Below are 17,359 nucleotides of genomic sequence, written 5' to 3'. Positions count from 1 at the left end.
TTCAAGGTAGCTTCTAATTAACTAGAATTGTCTGAGGATTAATGAAGACAGAGAAAGATGTTTTGTTTATTAAAAAGAGAACTGAAAAATTATGTGTTTTCATGAATAAGCTTCCAAGGCAGATAGTGGATGGTAAAAGGCTTAAACTTATCAATGATAAGAAAAAAAACAACCAGTTTCTAGAAACATAAATCAAGGAAATTTATGCTTGAAAAGCATAAATTTGTAAGTGTCATTTTCTCACAGATTTTAATCTCTGAAACAACACATGTATTGATGTGACTAGTCCTTCAACTTCTAAGGTTATAAAATCAAGGTTGGATGCCTTTTTAAAAGATAAGCTTTAGCCAAAACAGGTTAGTGAACACAGTGGAAAGTTAATTGGATGAAATGTAATATGAAGACATTCAGAGTAGAAGCTTTAATGATTCATTTTGGCCATAAAAGTCTGTGAAGCCAACTAAAATACTCCAGTTGACCTAAGTAGATTTTTTTTTCTGTAAGAATAATGAAGAGCATTAACCTTCTTAGGCCATGCACCAATTATTTAATTACTTTCCATTCTCAGTAAACTTTCCAGGAGAAACACATTCTTCCAGGATTAAACACATCTATTTTTTAGTGAAGAGATAAGAGACTTCACACAGAGGAATACAAGAGATATTGAGCTGTATATACACAAGTGAATTACAGCATCTGTATCCAATCAATGGACAATCTCTAGCATACATAGGAGGAAATGACTTGATAGCCTTCAAGTTAGTTACACAGTAAGTTAGAAACGAGTCTGAATTCTACTGGAAAAAGACATTGTGGTTCAGTATCTGTTAGCTAAACAGAGTAATTTACTTTAATTGCCAGACCAGCATATCTTCTTTAAACTTGTTTTGAAAGTAGCTCTGCATGATGACACAACTGTGAGGGAGGTATAATATTTTGTCTATCAAAAGAGCTGAGAAAGCAAAACCTTGAATATTTTCCTTGTCAGCTGATATGAGGAACATGAATTAATGAAATAAGTTTTGAGATTGTTTCAGTAAATGGCTTGCTAAAATAGGTTTCCTCCCATATACAATGTGAAAAACTGGAACAGAAGTAAGGTTCTGTAAAGCTTCTGTGAGGTTTGGGTAGTTTGGTTTTGGGTTTTTTTTGTTTCTTGTTGTTTAGGTTTTTGTTTTTTGGATTTTTTTTTTAACTAGATCCCATATCTGCATATAGAAGTTTCCATTTTTCTTACTGTTACTGCAGAATGTAGACCTGGAAATTATCCATACACCATTAGTTATAATGACATTTAAAAGAAACAAAGAGACAAAATGAGCTTCCAGTTCCTCTTCCTTTTCTTTTTTCTCTCTCTCCAAAAACACTCTTGTATAGTACTGCACTAAGGAGAATAAATTGGAGAGACTGTGTTCCCTGTTACATCCATATAGGCCCCATGCCATCTGTGAGATGGGTATCACAGAATTTATTTCCACATATCTTGCAATTAATATCAAGTGCTTCTTTAAACATGTGGTTCAAACTCTGTGGAGAATTCTATAATAAGATTTTAGTTTCCTGACAGCACTTCAAACTAAAATAGTTTCAAATATACAGTAAAAGGGAAAATAGTTGCTGTGGGATAAACTTAAGGGTCATTTTTTGAAAGGACACGTACAGATACAAGAGTAATGCTCTCTTTTGAGCTATGGGACATATTCTCCAGTCTGTGAGCCTGTATTTCCTGATAAAAGTAATCAGAGTAATGCATGCATGCTGAGTGGAGGCTAAATCCTTAATTGTCCTAATGATACTGTTTGTAGTGAGGTGTTTTCTGTGTTTTTTTCATTTTTGTTTTTGTGGGTTTTTTTTTCCTTTTAAAAGCCTAAGTGTTTCTTCCATTCTTACTGGATTTAGACAAATGTGTAAAAAGGAAGGGCAAAGATAGCCTATGGGACTTTCATTTACTGAAAAGGATGTTGCTAGCAAGAATCAAAAGAACAAGAATACAACCCAGATTCTTACTATGCATCAACAAAAGTTAATGCAAATATAAAAGCAGTCATTCTTCCCTTAATGTAGCAAACTTCAGAGGAAATTTGAAACAAGTGAATACAAATGTTTTATTATATGAATAATCTGTCATTTAATTACTTAAATAAATGCTTAACACAGCATCATTCCAAAATTCCTCCTACAATCTGCAGAAAAGAATCTATATGAAAATAAAAATATAATATAGCTAAACCCGCATTCTTTATATTGACCTATGAGCAACCTGAATAGGGATTTACCACAGCCTTTTTCCTGTAACTTGTCCTGACGCATGGAAGGTATTTTCCCTAAAGAAAAAGCCTGTAAGCATCTGTCATACTATCACCCTACTCATTCTCTGCAGTACTAATGGCAAGAAAGAGTGAAGTCAGAGCAGCTATGTGTACATGGAGCAGTCACACCCTGGGACCCTGTCTAGATCTATGTGCAAGCAAGGACCAAAAAGCATCATGGAGCTGGAACTGGTTTCTCACCAAGAGGCATTTCCAGCAGCTGCTTACTACCAAATAAATGGAACTTGGTGCACAGAATATCTATTTTGATTTGCATAGATAGCAGGACTGATTTACTAGGATGCTATTTCAGTTTTATGGTGATACAAGCAAGTGAATCACTGCATTTATCTCAGCAGTTTATTTTCTTTTGGTCGACAGAGGACAGATTGCATGATCCTATCTATATCTGTAAAGGATACAGATTATCTTCTTCCTCCTTTATAGATTATTTAAAAGCAATTAAAAATTTATTTAAAAACTGGTTGACCCAGTTGTACAAGACATCCAGATTTGTGAAAGGTCAATACAATACAGAAACTGTTGTGTTTGATCAAAAGCTCAGTCACTCTTTTTAATTTTCTGAGTTAGATTGTACCTTTCTTCAAGAATGGGCAGTTACAGTACATGTGTTACTCAAAACAACCACCGGGCACAATGCAGTGCTTGCATGCAGAGAGGTTAGGTTGCTATTGTCACCTCCTTTTTCCCCAACAAGTTCTTGAGACAGAGGGGCAGATCATAAACAGGATTTATCAGAGCAGCCATCTTTTATTAAGATTTTGTTATTAAAATAACTTGCTGTTGATATTGATACCAGATAGCTGTTTGCATGGCACATTTACTTCATCACATAGTTCATCACACAGTTTCATCACACAGTTCACAGTCACTCACGGTTACACAGTGGAAGCCACAATGAGGAGGCCAAATGAAAAGTGAGGCCAACAGAAGTGGAAGGTCACACTGAAGCACCAGTGGTCTCTTGGCACAAGCTCAGAAAGTCTCCTAAGGGGTGGTGAACATGTAATCCTGTTGACTTTGCCCATAGCAGCCACCACACTCTTCCATGTGGTCTGTCATCACAAAACCTGTTGTTCGTGTGTGCGTTGGCCTTCTACAAATTTGGCTAACCCTTGGTGTCCTGAATTTGTCAGGTCTCAGATTCATCAGGAGCACTAGACTCCAGAGTTTATATATGTCCTTTTAAACACCTCTTGCCCACTCCCTCCCTTCCTGCCCTCATGTCCTTTTATTTTAAGATTAATATGAAATAAAAGCAAAGTTCTATAATCATGGTATTCTTTTCCTTCTTGGAGAAAATCTCTTTTCCCTTCTCCTAGGAGTTATTTGTATTATGCCACCTCACAATTTTTACATTTCAGAAATTCCAGTATAGCAGGTGTATATGGAGTTAATATAATGTGATCTGGTAATTTGCAAGTATCATTTTATCACTGATAAAAATTGTCAAATTGTCAATTGTCAGCCTTTTTGCACTCAGGAATCATTGTAAAGTTTCTCCAGCTAGGGAACTATGAATGTCTCCTGCTTCCCTATTCTGCAAATTAGTGAACACTGTTTGTCTGTTTATAAATGTGAGAGAAAACAGAAACAGCCCAAAAAAAATTACACAACCAAAAAAAGGCCCATTGTTCTGAATCGTAAAACTGCCAAAAAGGTAAATTGCAGGTCTGAAAATGAATTTATTAAAAGAAGATGGAAGACCTGTTTTTTTCAAACCTTCCAATAGAGGCACTAAATCAAATCCCAAATCTTCAGTAGCAGATATTAGACGTCAACCTTACAGCTCCCACATTTATCTCCCCATCCTCTGGGTGTAGCTTGGTTCAGTGCTAGAAAGAATAGGGCTGCTATAATTAAGATGCAAAGACGCTGCCTCTGTGTTCTTCCTCACCCTGTAGTCCTTGAAGCCTAGGCATCTGAGACTTAAAATAAACTTCATGTGAATAAAAAATAATATTTATGAAAGTGAAAGCTGTTGACAATTTACAACTCATTCAGGAAATTAGAGCATTATGCTTTCACTGTTTCTCAAAAAAATCTTTATTAAGTTGTTCTTCTTAAAAAAATAATTTGATTAATCATTTCTTCTACTAGCTCTTATAGTATCCTTCTGAAAAGGATTTCTTTTAAAATTGAAACACAAAGCTTTCTGCTCTTCTGTTAGATACTGCTGTGGATATTTCTGAAAAGTTATTTATAAGCTGTAGATTCTCTTGCAAGTAAAAGGATTCAAAATGAAAAAAGATCAAAGCAAACAGCAAAGTTGACCTAAAAAGGTACAGTTCAGGCCTAAAACTTTGATTTGGTAGGTTGCACTTCACAAAGATTACAAACTGTTAAAACACAATTTGATTGCTCTTCAAAGGAAAAGAAATACTCTCAATGGAAAAGTCTTGAGAAAGGATGCAAGAAGTAGTTTACTGGGATGAGGCAGCAAAATTAAAGTTCCACCTATGGTATTCTGTCAAAACTAAGCAAACTAAGTGTCCCAGTGATTGTAAAGTCCTGGACAAATGAGATTGACTCTAACATCAAATGATTACATCTCTCCAAAAAGAGACAAAGCTTTACAGAATGTCTGTTAATGGTAATGCAAAGGAGCCATTTGGAGAGAGAGGCAGAAAATTTTCAGCAATCTGTACACTGCTGCAGAATAAAGAAATATTTCATAAATAGGTTGTATCTGAAAGTGCAACAGTTTTGTAAAAAACCTCAATATTTTTTCTGGGTATATGCTATGAGAATTAAAGATGGATGGCTTTTAGTTTATTTTGCTTTACTATTCTATCTTGATTCTACCTCCCAAATGGTGCATTCACAGTTAAATGATTCTTAGGTAACAGACCTGACAAGTTCCTGACCAAAAGATGTTTTGGATACATGGTTTCAAGGGACCCTGGAAAATTTGAAGAAATATCCATTGTAGGCTACTAAACAGACAAACTCTCTATGATTAAGGAAATGGCCTGAACTGTTGAAGTCTAGGGGATTATTTGGGAGAAACAATGGTGACTAGTTCTTAGTTCCCCTCTGCCCCTCTGGTTTGGGTTGCTGCTGGAGACAGCACACTCAGCTGGTGCTGCCAAAGCAAGACATTCGTAAGAAGATACTTTTGCTCCAGCAAAATACATGTTTGATTTATAAAATACTTGCAGTTGCTGCTGCATATTTCTTTTGTTGTATATTTCTCTCTGAATTGCCATTGTTATCTAGGAGAGTACCTTCCAGTGTAATTTTGATAGAAATTACCGTGTGGAAATTATAAATTAATATACTTTTCCTAGCAAAATGCAGCATCCTTAGACTAGTGGTCTTATTTTATTTTTTTTCTTTATGTAAATATATACAGAAAAATACATATTGAAACAGATTGAAGGAATGACTCCTTTAGGAGACTTAGTTGCTGTACACATTGTGTTTTAATGAACAGCTGTGCTCTTCCATCTCAATTAGTGTCCATAGCGCAAGTGGAACTGAAAACAGGAGAGAAGACAAAGGGCTGCATCAGCAGTATCAGGAAGTTCCTATATTTGAGTCAAAGAAAAAGGTCAATTTATCATTTTTATCAATTTCTGTGAGGAATGAGAGAGGAAGAAGATTGAGTGAAGTATGTGAAAAATAATTATAAAAGGAGGCTGAGTACTATCCTCTTGAACACAGAGTTCAAAGGAGAATATGAGAAGTGTAGTTAATACCTATAGAGAAATCGTGATTGGTGAGAGCTCATGGCACCCATAGAAGGATTGTTGATGTCAGCCTTGTGATGATTTCTGCTCAGAGTACAAAAGAAAAGGTCTGTGGTTTATAAAAGTCACCAAAATTATTTATAGTTTTTCACCTTACACTGTAATTTTCTGTTATTTGCTATGGATTGAGCTGAAGCATTTTCTGAGTGTTTTAAATGTGGTTTTATTTCTTTTACTGAATTCCCTTTTCTGTTTCTCCTGACGATCTTAACTTGTAATTTTTCTTATTCTTCTATACTGGAAATGATGTACCATTATCCAGTCAGTAAGTACTCTTCCCATACGGACTTGTTGAGTCTTACAGAATTTGCCTGACAACAGAGACTGGGACAGGTCCATGGGCTCAGGAGGGTCATCAGAGAGAGTTTTTGTGCACAGCTGCCCAAGAATATAGAGCTAAATTACCACCAGGGTAAGGGGCCATTGCAAGCAGCTGCAGATGTGCTCAGCCACTAATGCTGAGGTGGTAGCTAGGATGGGATTCTTATCACAGACAAGTCAGAAAGTACAGCATGGACATCTGCATAGACTCTGGGAGAGGGCAGCACAGTGGAGAGAGACAGGCATTTTTATTCCATGATTCATCTGACCAAATGTAGCTGTTTAGTTCAAAAGATAGGATTTTCAGCACAGAAATGCCTATTTTTTTGTGGGACTAAAAGCCCTTTTGTTCGGATGAATCCCATGCAGAGTGTCTGCAATGGCAGAGCATTGAAGGGTATCTTCACCCTGATTTGCTGCAGAGCTTCCTCTGAGCAGTAGCTGGTGCTTGGATTTTTGCAGAAAAAAGGAATAATCTTCAAGGGTTTCACTTGCTGGTTTTTTCCTACTAATATTCATTATATTTTCTTTCTGTCTGCTGTGAATGTATATCACGTGTCAGCCATCCTAAACTAAATCAGAGCTTAACCATTAATATATTTTAGCACTCATTCATTAATTTTTGCCCCTCAAAAACTTCTATAAAGCAAGTTACTCTGTTTCATGAGTTGAAACAAATTTGTGGGGGGTTTTGTCATTTGGCTGTTTTTTTCTGTATTTGAAGTCACTGAAATGCTGTAAAGCAATTTATATCTGCTCAAACATGTTTGCTGATGGAAAGTTCCTTATACACATTACTACACTGAAAATGGAGCAACCTCTGGAGAGTGTGATTTTTTCCAAAATACAGACAAAGTGTTAAACATACAATCCTACTCCAGTGTGATTAATTACATATCAAGTTGCACAAGACAGGTGTTTTGAACTTGCAAAAGTGTTCAAGTTCAAAGCACCTAGAGTGAATACACTCAGAAATATGTAGGAAAAACGAGTAAGCATCTCTTGAAATTTCATAGGTTGAAAAGATAAATGAAACTGTATAAATGTTCTTCCAAGAACTCACATTTTATTTGAAAAAAACAAGACAGAGGGAAACACTGTCTCCTTGTTTGTCCTTGTATTTTATATATGATGCTGCCTCACTGCGTGACCTGAAGGAGCTGTTGCAGTACAGAAGGAGCATCAACACAGCAAAGAATGCTTCATTTCTTTTCTAATACTAATTGACAATATGCTAATTTACATTGCTATACTCTACAATACCTCCCCTACTTGGTCTCTAATCCCTTCGTGTCAATAAGTATGAAAGGCCTGGTTCTAGCAGAAAAATAGGAGACTATTTGACCTGTTAACTTAGTAGAAAATACTACTCTAAAGGGAGAACTGAAATACACCTTTTATTCAAATAACCCTGCACTTGCTGTCATTAAATAGGAAAGATTTTTTTTTAAAAGAGGCATTCATTTTTTCACGCTTTTAAATATGTGGGAAATCTGATATTTTGAATGTTTATACTCATGTCAGCAGAGAATTAATTCTTTCTAAGTATCTGAAAAAAAGTCTAGGGTGAGGGTTCTTTTCAGCCATTTCCTTATAATTATATAATTCCCGTTTAGTGAAGAAAATCTGCTCCGTAATTTAGGATTATTTTTAGGTTACTCTAACTTACAATGTTGCACACATGGACAAGGATCAAATAGGTCATTGCACATGGCAATGCACATTCTACCTTTTCCAAACCCCATTTTGCTCCTATGCTTCTCCCCTCAAGAATACTTTTTAGAAAGGCTGAGGACTGGGAACTGAAGCAAGTGGGTCAGCTTTGTGCCACATCAGCAACATAAAAACTCTGGAATAAAAGCCAAAAGTTGTGCCCTGACTATCTAACTGGCATTCTCTACCAGGAAGATACTCATAATTTCAGGTAATTAAATGACTAGGAAGCTCATTTTGTGCTTGGCAGCCAAAATTAAACATGTCAAATGAACAAAGCCTGCATAAATTAGTGAAATACTAAGGGCTGCTATTAATTTCAATTGGTTAATTAGTTTTAGGGAATATTTTGATCAATTTTTGACTGCTGAAATGATGTTGTAAATGAAAAGCCAACATTTTCTCATTTTTTCTCTTGTTGGGACTGGAAGAGAGGTTAGTTTGTATTTTTCTATTGCAAAAATATAGCTACAGAATGTTGGGTTTGGGTATTTCTGCTTGTGACAAAATATCTATGACAAATTTTGAAAAAAAAATTAGAAAAAAGTAAGACTAATTGTTTGGTAATTACACATTCTCAGAAAATATTCATTCTTCAGCTAACATACTGCTTCAAAATGTGGATATATAATTCTTTTAGCCATTTTTAGAACATACTTTAGATAGCGATACCTGACTTAGCAAGCACTTTGGACTTCTGCATAATTCAGTGAAAGAAAATATTATTCTGTAAAAAGATTCTTCTATTCTTTAAGTTCATGAAATAAAGCTCTTCAGAAATTCAGTGTGTGCAGTGACCAGATCTGGTTTTAGAATGGTAAATTCAAAAGAAGTGTTATAGACTCCATAACATGTTTTGGCAGATAATCATTTTATTGTGTAATGAAAAATATCTTCTGAGAGGCTTTGAAAGTTAATATACATCAAATGGCTTACATATATATGAATATATTTATATGTAATAATATGCATTGGTCATAAATAAATTATTTCATACTTAGAACACTATTCATAATTTTGGCTCTTTATTTCTCAGAAATAATATTTTACTTCACAGTAATCCAAAGGGTTGGGTTCTAAGCACCCACTAATTTTCCATTTTGAAACTTTGCTGGAAGTAAACATGTACAAAATGGATTGCCAGAAAAATTAATTTTCATTCTTTGCATTTTTATTATTTGAAGTCTTATAGTAGAACTTAACAGTGAGGGAAATTGAGACTAGGAATTGCTACAGCTACCACTATTATAACTTCAGGTAAAGTAGTGCATTGCAGGAAAGCCCAGACTGGTTTTAAAGCATTTCTGAGATTGGATGGCCTGGATGTGCCTAGTATGCTAGAAATTTTTGGGGACTTGGTTTCTAAAGATGCAGCGAATTGATGAGAAAGAAAGTGAGCACAGTCTCTGTTTGCTTTTGAGTGCTACACCTGTTCTTCCAAACCTTTCATGTCAGTCGGCCTTTGATTACCATCCAGCAAGTCTGATGGCAGTGGCTTGCTTTTCAAACTTTATTCCTTTGAAGTGCTAGAGATGACTTTTCCACAGAACATGTAAGTAAAGAGCTTCTTGTGTACAGCTGTTGCACACAATTGCAAACAATCAAGGGAAATCTTGGCTCTTAAGGTTTATACCCTCTGATCTCGTAGGCCCTCGAATGTGTGTAACAAATAAATTTTTTTATTTGCACTGAACACAGTGGGTTACACACACATGTAAGAGCTTAACGGGTTTAGAACAGAGGGCTTTTAAATACACTCACCATCTGATTTCACACCTTCACAAATGTGCTTTGCTGAAAGCATGATGAAGTTCACATGAATCCCTTTGACACGGTGATGGAGAGAAGTTGAGCTTCACCCTGATATGGATGTGCACAGGCAAAAGATTTTTTTAAATCAACTCAGCTCAATGAATATACACTGCGTCCCCTGCAGAGCTGCCAAGGTCAGTAAGAGTGCTGGTAATCTGCTGTATAAATGCCAGATGCACAAGGTATAGTGCCTCCAGGCATTTTTAGTTCACATTGTTTATAATGGAAGTCAAACGCCAAGGTTCATTACAGTAAAAAGTTTAGTGTTTCTTCCTGTCTTGCTTTGACATAAATCCAAGTACAAATAAATAAATAATGGTCTAAAGGTTCAGGCAGCATCCTTTTCGAGGCTGGCACAACTCTCTAATAAAGTTTAAAGGAGTCACGTAGGTACTTTACATCATGGGGAATTTTTTAAACAGGTTACACAGCAGGATTTGCCTTTCTGTATGATCTCTTTAATTAAGAGGGAGCCTAAAAAAGGATTTTGCATCTTTACCTTTTCACTTTTTGTTTTTTATTTAGTTCCTCCCCTTCACATTTTGACCCATTAGCCAGCAAAGACAGAGATAGATTCAATGTATTTTGGTTTGTGGCATGACATTTCATGTGTGTCAGGTTTCCTTTATTTAGTAAGAAAGGAATGGGCATTTAATCTAGTGTGGAAACTCCTGGATTTTTGGGTGCCAATCTCAACTGCTGCAGAGATTTCTTCTTTGCAATCCCTTCTACAAACTTATTGAATGGGAGAGGCAAAATGTCTACTGGAAATATATTACATGAAATATCATTCACCTAATGACTAGAAACCTTCTTCTGATTTCCACACTAGAATTATTTATGGTCAGTTTGTATACATTGGATTTTGTGCCAATGCTGTCCTTTAGTATAAACAGATCCTATCATGCCCTGGTGTTTCCCTGTCTGTGTATTTATAGAAAGTAATTCAATATAATTCAGCTTCTGTTTTATTAGATTACCCCAAACAAATCCAGTTTTATTCTTCGTATAAGACTCATGGTTCTCTGATACTCCAAGAGCAGTTTTCTTCCCCTGTTCTTTTCCGAGTGATCCTAAATATTGCATAGTTCTCCAAAAGCAACCAGCAGTACCTTGTGTAAAGACACTCAGTTCCCATGGCCCCTTCTGGAAATGCCTTGCCTGATCAAGTATGAATTACCTTTGCCTTTTTAAGAACATCACTATGGTACATAGGCATTATTAGTAAACACAGATTCTCTTATTTTCTAATCTTTTGAGCTTATAACGTAAATTCTTAATGATAGCCCTTTAGTGTATGGCATTGCCCTTTGCTTGATTGAATTTTTATCTCATTACTATAATGCAATTCTCTAAGGTCATCAGGTCTTCCAAACTTCTTTTGTATTGGGGGTGTTTTCCCAATGTAATGACATCAGTAAATTCCATTAAAACAAGCTATCTTTTTACAACAAGGTCACTGAAAGAAGTGTTAGCTAGTTTCTGGAAATTATGTGTTACTGGTAGGCTTCCTTCAGTATCTTCAACTATTTTCTCCCTTTCTCTTACTCTCTCTCTAACTTATATTCTAGTTCTAAGCTTTTCCATGTTAATTAATTTGTTTTCCCAAAGCACCATATGAAATGCTTAAAAGAATATCTCAGAGAAATTCCTTGCATTTCCAAAGGTAAATAACCAAATCAGTTTTGGATAATCTGTTTCATAAGGTTCTGCCTTGTTTTGTGACATTTTATGCCCTTTATTATTTTGCAACCCCACTAAGAATTATTTTAAAACTTTTAATTCCATTCTTGCAACATAGTTGCATATTATTGGGAGCTCATGAGTAGGTCATTATTTGCCTGGAAGAAAAATATCCTCTCCACTACACTTCATAATTTTTACTCCATGCCCCAAAATGATTAATAAGTGAAACAGAATGCCTGGGAGTATGCATCTAGATGAAATTCCCAGTTTGTGGTTTAGTACTTCTCTCACAGCATGCAGCTGCAGCAACTCACAATAAACACTGGCAAAGGAAGTCGCTGGAAGATAACCAAGATTCTTAAATTGAACTTAAAATGAAAATAAGTAATATGGACTTCACTTTCTTAAATATTATTTGTAGATTCTAATTGCTAATATTTGTTTATATTTTCTTTAGTGGGTTTTCTACCATTCTTTTCTTTGAATTCACAAAGGAAAAACTAAAGGACAGTACATAATTAGGATCCAGATTAGCTTTCATTGCAATTCAGATAAAACATAAAAATTAATGGGGAAATAGGTTGAATTTGTGAAATGCATTTCTCAGCATCTCAATATTCTATAAAATATTGACTTTCTAATGAAAATAATGACGGGCTTTTCCTCTTTAGAGTAAATGTTTGCCTTTATTGCAGTTTGGGAAATCTGGAGCATACTGGTTATATGCTATGTTATTTTGGATTTTGATGTTGGTTTAGATGGCACATTAAATAAAATAAACTAAACAATGCAAAACAATTTCCTTATGCCTGATTAGGAAAAGGATGTGCATAGCCTCTTTCTACCTTGACAAGGAGAGAGAAGCAATGCCATAGGTTACAGTGGGAAATGTATCATTTAAATAAGGGTTGTGAATAAAAAAAAAAAAAGATTTTGACATATTAAAGGGAAATATCAGAGACTAGTAGGCCAGAGGAAAAAAAAATACAGCAAAGGCGCTAATATTTTTAGAGCTAATATTTCCATTTTTCAATAATTCAGGCATAGACTTTGCCATTTTGAACACTGTGAGCCCTACTGTTGGAGTTTATGAATTTTTCAATTATTTAATCATCCAACATATATAATTTTATATGATCTATAAATGAGCAGTACTTGATAGTCCCAGAGCACTGAAGAACTTCAGAAAAATAAGATTTGCATCCCCTCCTGATAAAATACTGTTATTTCTTTGGCTCGAGAGCTTCCTTGCTCATACTGCGAGATGGAAAAGCACAAATCACTTTACTGCAGTATTTTCTCCATGGCTGAGTTACAAATCTGATGTTTACCAAGTGTAGAATGGTCTGGTGGCAAAACAGAGAGTGGGAGTGAGGAAATTCATATTCTAATGCTGGCTGTGCCCCAGGCTTCTGTATGAATCCATGGGCAAGTAGTTTAACCTCTTTGATCCTCAATTTATTTTGCAGGAAACTGGGGGGGAAATGATACAGTCTGTCTCACAAAGGTGTCAGGAGGGTACCTTCTGGCACTTTTAGATGGAATTGAGTGCTCCAGAAAAGCAAATCTTATTACCTTTTAGCCCACTTCTATCTATCAGCCATCAGTGGAGATGGGATCAGAGGCCTTACCACTTGCCAGGGAAGGGGTATGAAAAACTCAGTTGAAGATTTACCTAAATGTTCAACATTAACTGTTAAAGTCTTCATTCATGAATTCCAAGCAGAATAATATTCCTTTGGTGTGGTAATTAATTTGTATGTTTAATTATGATACCTGCAATCACGCAAACTAAATTTTAAATGGGAAGTTAATTATTGCTACTCAGCCTCTCCTCTCTCACAATTGTCACTTGGAACATATTTTCTAGGCAAAACCCACACTTCAAATCACTTTAGATTTATAAACTAATGCCGATAATGGAAAGATAAACTTGGCATCTGGACATTTGAAACTGCCGGGTATATTGTATATATGACCACTGCTTCATTATGGTAACTGCAGGGGAAAAAAAAAGAGAAAACTTGAGATAGCCATTAAGAACTGCCAAAAGTCAGCACTAGGTTATTATTTTAATTACAAGGAGATGCTGATTTGCTTTGTAATTCCAAAGTGAAGTTTCTGTTGAATGTCCAATGTATGTTTGAAATTAGGCTTTCATGCCGGTTTTCAATAAAAATTGAGGCTGCTATTTGGAAGGCTGTGTAAGCATACTAAACAGAAAAAGAGAAAAGTAGAATTATGGCTTTTTGCCATAATTTTGGAAGACCCAGATCCATCTCTATGTCCAGGAAGCCATAAGATTAATACAACACAGGAAAGGGAGCATAAATCTCAAAATCAGTTATATCTATGGCATAACAGAAAAGTATCACAGATCTCTGTCATAACGGCAATGCATTAATGTAGTGGCTCTTGTAATAATACCTCAATTACTTGGAGGTACTTTTTCCTACCATGCTATAGAGGAATACCTCATGCTGTATATGTATACATTAGACAAATTTAAGGCTCCTGCCCCTCAAAAAACCTAAAAAAAGATGAATTTCCCATTCCCAAGCAGTGCCTCAGGTAAGTTGTCCATCTGGGACCTGACCAAGAAGCTCTTGGGTCTTGTTGAGCAGCGAGGCAAGAGAACATCCCAGAAGGTTATTACAGTAGCCCTTTGGTGATTACACTGAATGGGTTCTTTTCCAACACTTCCTTTTTCAGATCAAGGTAGGGATGTGACTTCAGCAATCCATGGAAGTGCTGAACTAAAAGAATATATGTATATTTTGAATGCACACTTTGTTTGCAGAAAAGGATTTTTACTACTGAGGTTTGGAAGGATGGTCTTATGACTGAAATTTCAAAGATAAATATCCAAGTCCTAGGTCTGAAGTTTCACAGCTTGTCCTTGAGCAAGTCATCTGATTTCTATGATTCAGATAGTCATTTGTTTTCTTTGTTCTGCCTGGAAAAGGATACTTATTCCTGTGTGTTTGTACAGTGCTTATCATACAGGATTCCCAGTCTTTCAAGAGGTCAATGAGGTATAAGTTATAGTTTGAATTTATGATATCTGGTTCTCTGCAATAATTGCCTGTACTTATGCCATGGTAAATGTAGGTAGTTTTCTTCTTCAGTCAGGAATAAGCTGTCTCACTTTTATTGCAGAGTGAGAGCAAGCACTCAGACTGTTGTTAGAGTATAGCAACAATTCTATAAATCTACATCCCACATTACCAAGTGAAAACTTATGCATGTAGCTGTCTTTCTGTGCAGGGATTTTTTGAACTCTGCTACAACCATAAATATAGATAACACAACTCTGAAATGATCAAATCTTAAACAACAGACTTTTAAATGTAAAATATAGAAGGTTAAGGATTTTTTTTTTTTTTTGATGCATGACATCTTAAGGTTGTCATCTTATTTGCCTAGGAAATTTGTAACAGACTTTTCCTCTTACTTTGACTGTTCTCTAAAGACTTGTGGTAATTTTTCTTCATTATCATCCTCCTCATCATCCTCCAAACTTCTGAATCACAAATACACCAGAAGGCGAAGATTGTAGGCAACCTATGTTTGCTCACAAGTAAAAGTTTGGTTATTGATGGTAGATAAAAGGAGTTAAATATTTTAAAAGTTAAGAACACTTAATGATAATTGAGGGTGAACTTTTAAGGAGTTTTATTGTAAGTATATTCGGAATTACATGTTTATATTTTTGATATTTCTACTATAGCTTTTGTGACTCAGGAATCAATGTTTCTTCCTTGTAACTAAGTTTTTTTTCATGTAGTTGCTTGAAGTGGTGGAACATTTATTAGCATAGTCCTTTCTGCCAGGAAATCATGGTCTGAAAAATTAAAATGATTCATAGAACATATAGATTTTTGATTGGTTTAACATCAATATTTATCATTTCAACAAAGTCAATTTTGTTGTGATGTGTAAAATACATTCTATTGAGTTAATCATTGCAATCACCATTTATTAAATTTATCTAATATTTTCAGTATGTACTATTTCATGCAAAATATAAGGAGTCTCTAGACTTACTGGCAAACCCAGAGACTGAAATTCCAGAATTTTCTTGATGAGAGAAGTTCCTGCTATTCATCTATCAATCTAAATTATCCACTGAATTATGAGTTATGCGATAATATCCCTGTAGTTTTCTATTGTATCTTGTTTTCCAGGCCCCAGACCTGATATGCAGAAAGTTCAAACCACAGAACTATAGGAATGGATCAAATGGAACAGAGCCTTGTTTTACAGAATCTTTAATCCTTTAATTCTTTACAGCCTTTTAATTTTCCTCTCCTGCTTTCCTCAGTTCAAGAATTAGTGTTTGTCCTTAGGCTGAGTTAAAAACTAATCTTCCTTCTCATCATAATGATAGAGAATGCTGAAAAAAGATTTATTGTCCATGTATCATGTCCATGTAGTAGGCAATATCCTTATTCAGTTTGCATTACACTTCATATCCATTTAACCTAATTTGTTCCTGGGTTTTGCTACCTTTATTTTTTTAGTCTTCAGACATTTGAAATCCCAAATAAATAAACACTGGTTTCTGTTACCAGCTGGGTGCTCTTCTACTGTGTCTGGCTTGTCACTTTCCTGATCAGACTATTTCTTTTAATCTCCATACTGACTGCTATTATGCTTTGTCACTCTTTCCATTCCTTTGGTCTCTGAATCTGCAATAGTTTCATCAATATAATTAATCAACTTGCATTTCTTTGCAACTTTACCTCAGGGACTTCACCTTGATTGCTGTGTTTGACAAAGTTCCCAAGATGGTTTTCCTTCTAACACAACCTCTGTTTTCCTTTTAAAATTAAAGGAAAACTGAAGAATGCACCCATGCCAATTGCTGCTTTAAAGTTCATACCATTTATTTTTCTAATAGGATCATTATTAAGAATTCCCTCCTCAATTTTCATTGCCCCTTAATGTTTCCTGTTATCCCAAATTAAAAGAGACAAGGGAAATTTGTTCCAAATGTGTTAGAAATCAGAACACCATGAAAAGCTCTGAGTAGTTCAAAGTCAAGAAAGGAAATTATATTTCCATGTAATTTTTAAATATTACAAACACATTGCATACAGCAACATCTTCCAAAGGTTGTTCAATTGAGTCTTTGGAAACAAGATACAGTGGCTGACTAAGATCTGATTCACCATTACTCCACAGCAATGGAAGCTGCTGAAGATAATCAGGGGTGTTATCAGCTCTGACTTTTATTGTTTCTGTGTAGCAAGCTAGGCAATAAAGAGAACTGTAAATGCAGGATTTATTCTTTGTGGGGGTATACCTCATGCTTGGAAGATTAATGAAGAATTCCTGCTTCACTGTTTACTAAAGATACCTCTATTCTATAGTATTTTAATTGTAAATCCCTTATTTGACATACTAACTAATAGCTCCTGCTGAATTAATAAAAGCGACATATTAACTTTAAATCCCAGATAAAGTAAAGATTGCTGTTTTAATATCCCATCCATATCCTTTATCTTTCTACAGGGGCTTTCAGGCCAGTAGTTTTAATAACATGCATGAATGAAGATGCTCTTTTTTAACACAAATGGTGGCAAAGAGTTTTTCCTTTATATTAGCAGGCAATCAATTCCAATAGCTTTTTAATGCTTTTTTAAAGAATCAATTTTAAAGCAGAAGCTCTTCAGGGGACCCTCTTAAACTTCTTCACAGCCAGTCTCCTAATCTTCTATTACAATACAATCTAAACCAGCT

Source organism: Vidua chalybeata, chromosome 3 (genome assembly GCF_026979565.1).
Source record: "Vidua chalybeata isolate OUT-0048 chromosome 3, bVidCha1 merged haplotype, whole genome shotgun sequence".
In the NCBI taxonomy this organism is placed as follows: Eukaryota; Metazoa; Chordata; class Aves; order Passeriformes; family Viduidae; genus Vidua; species Vidua chalybeata.
Note: the sequence above shows the minus strand (reverse complement) of the source record.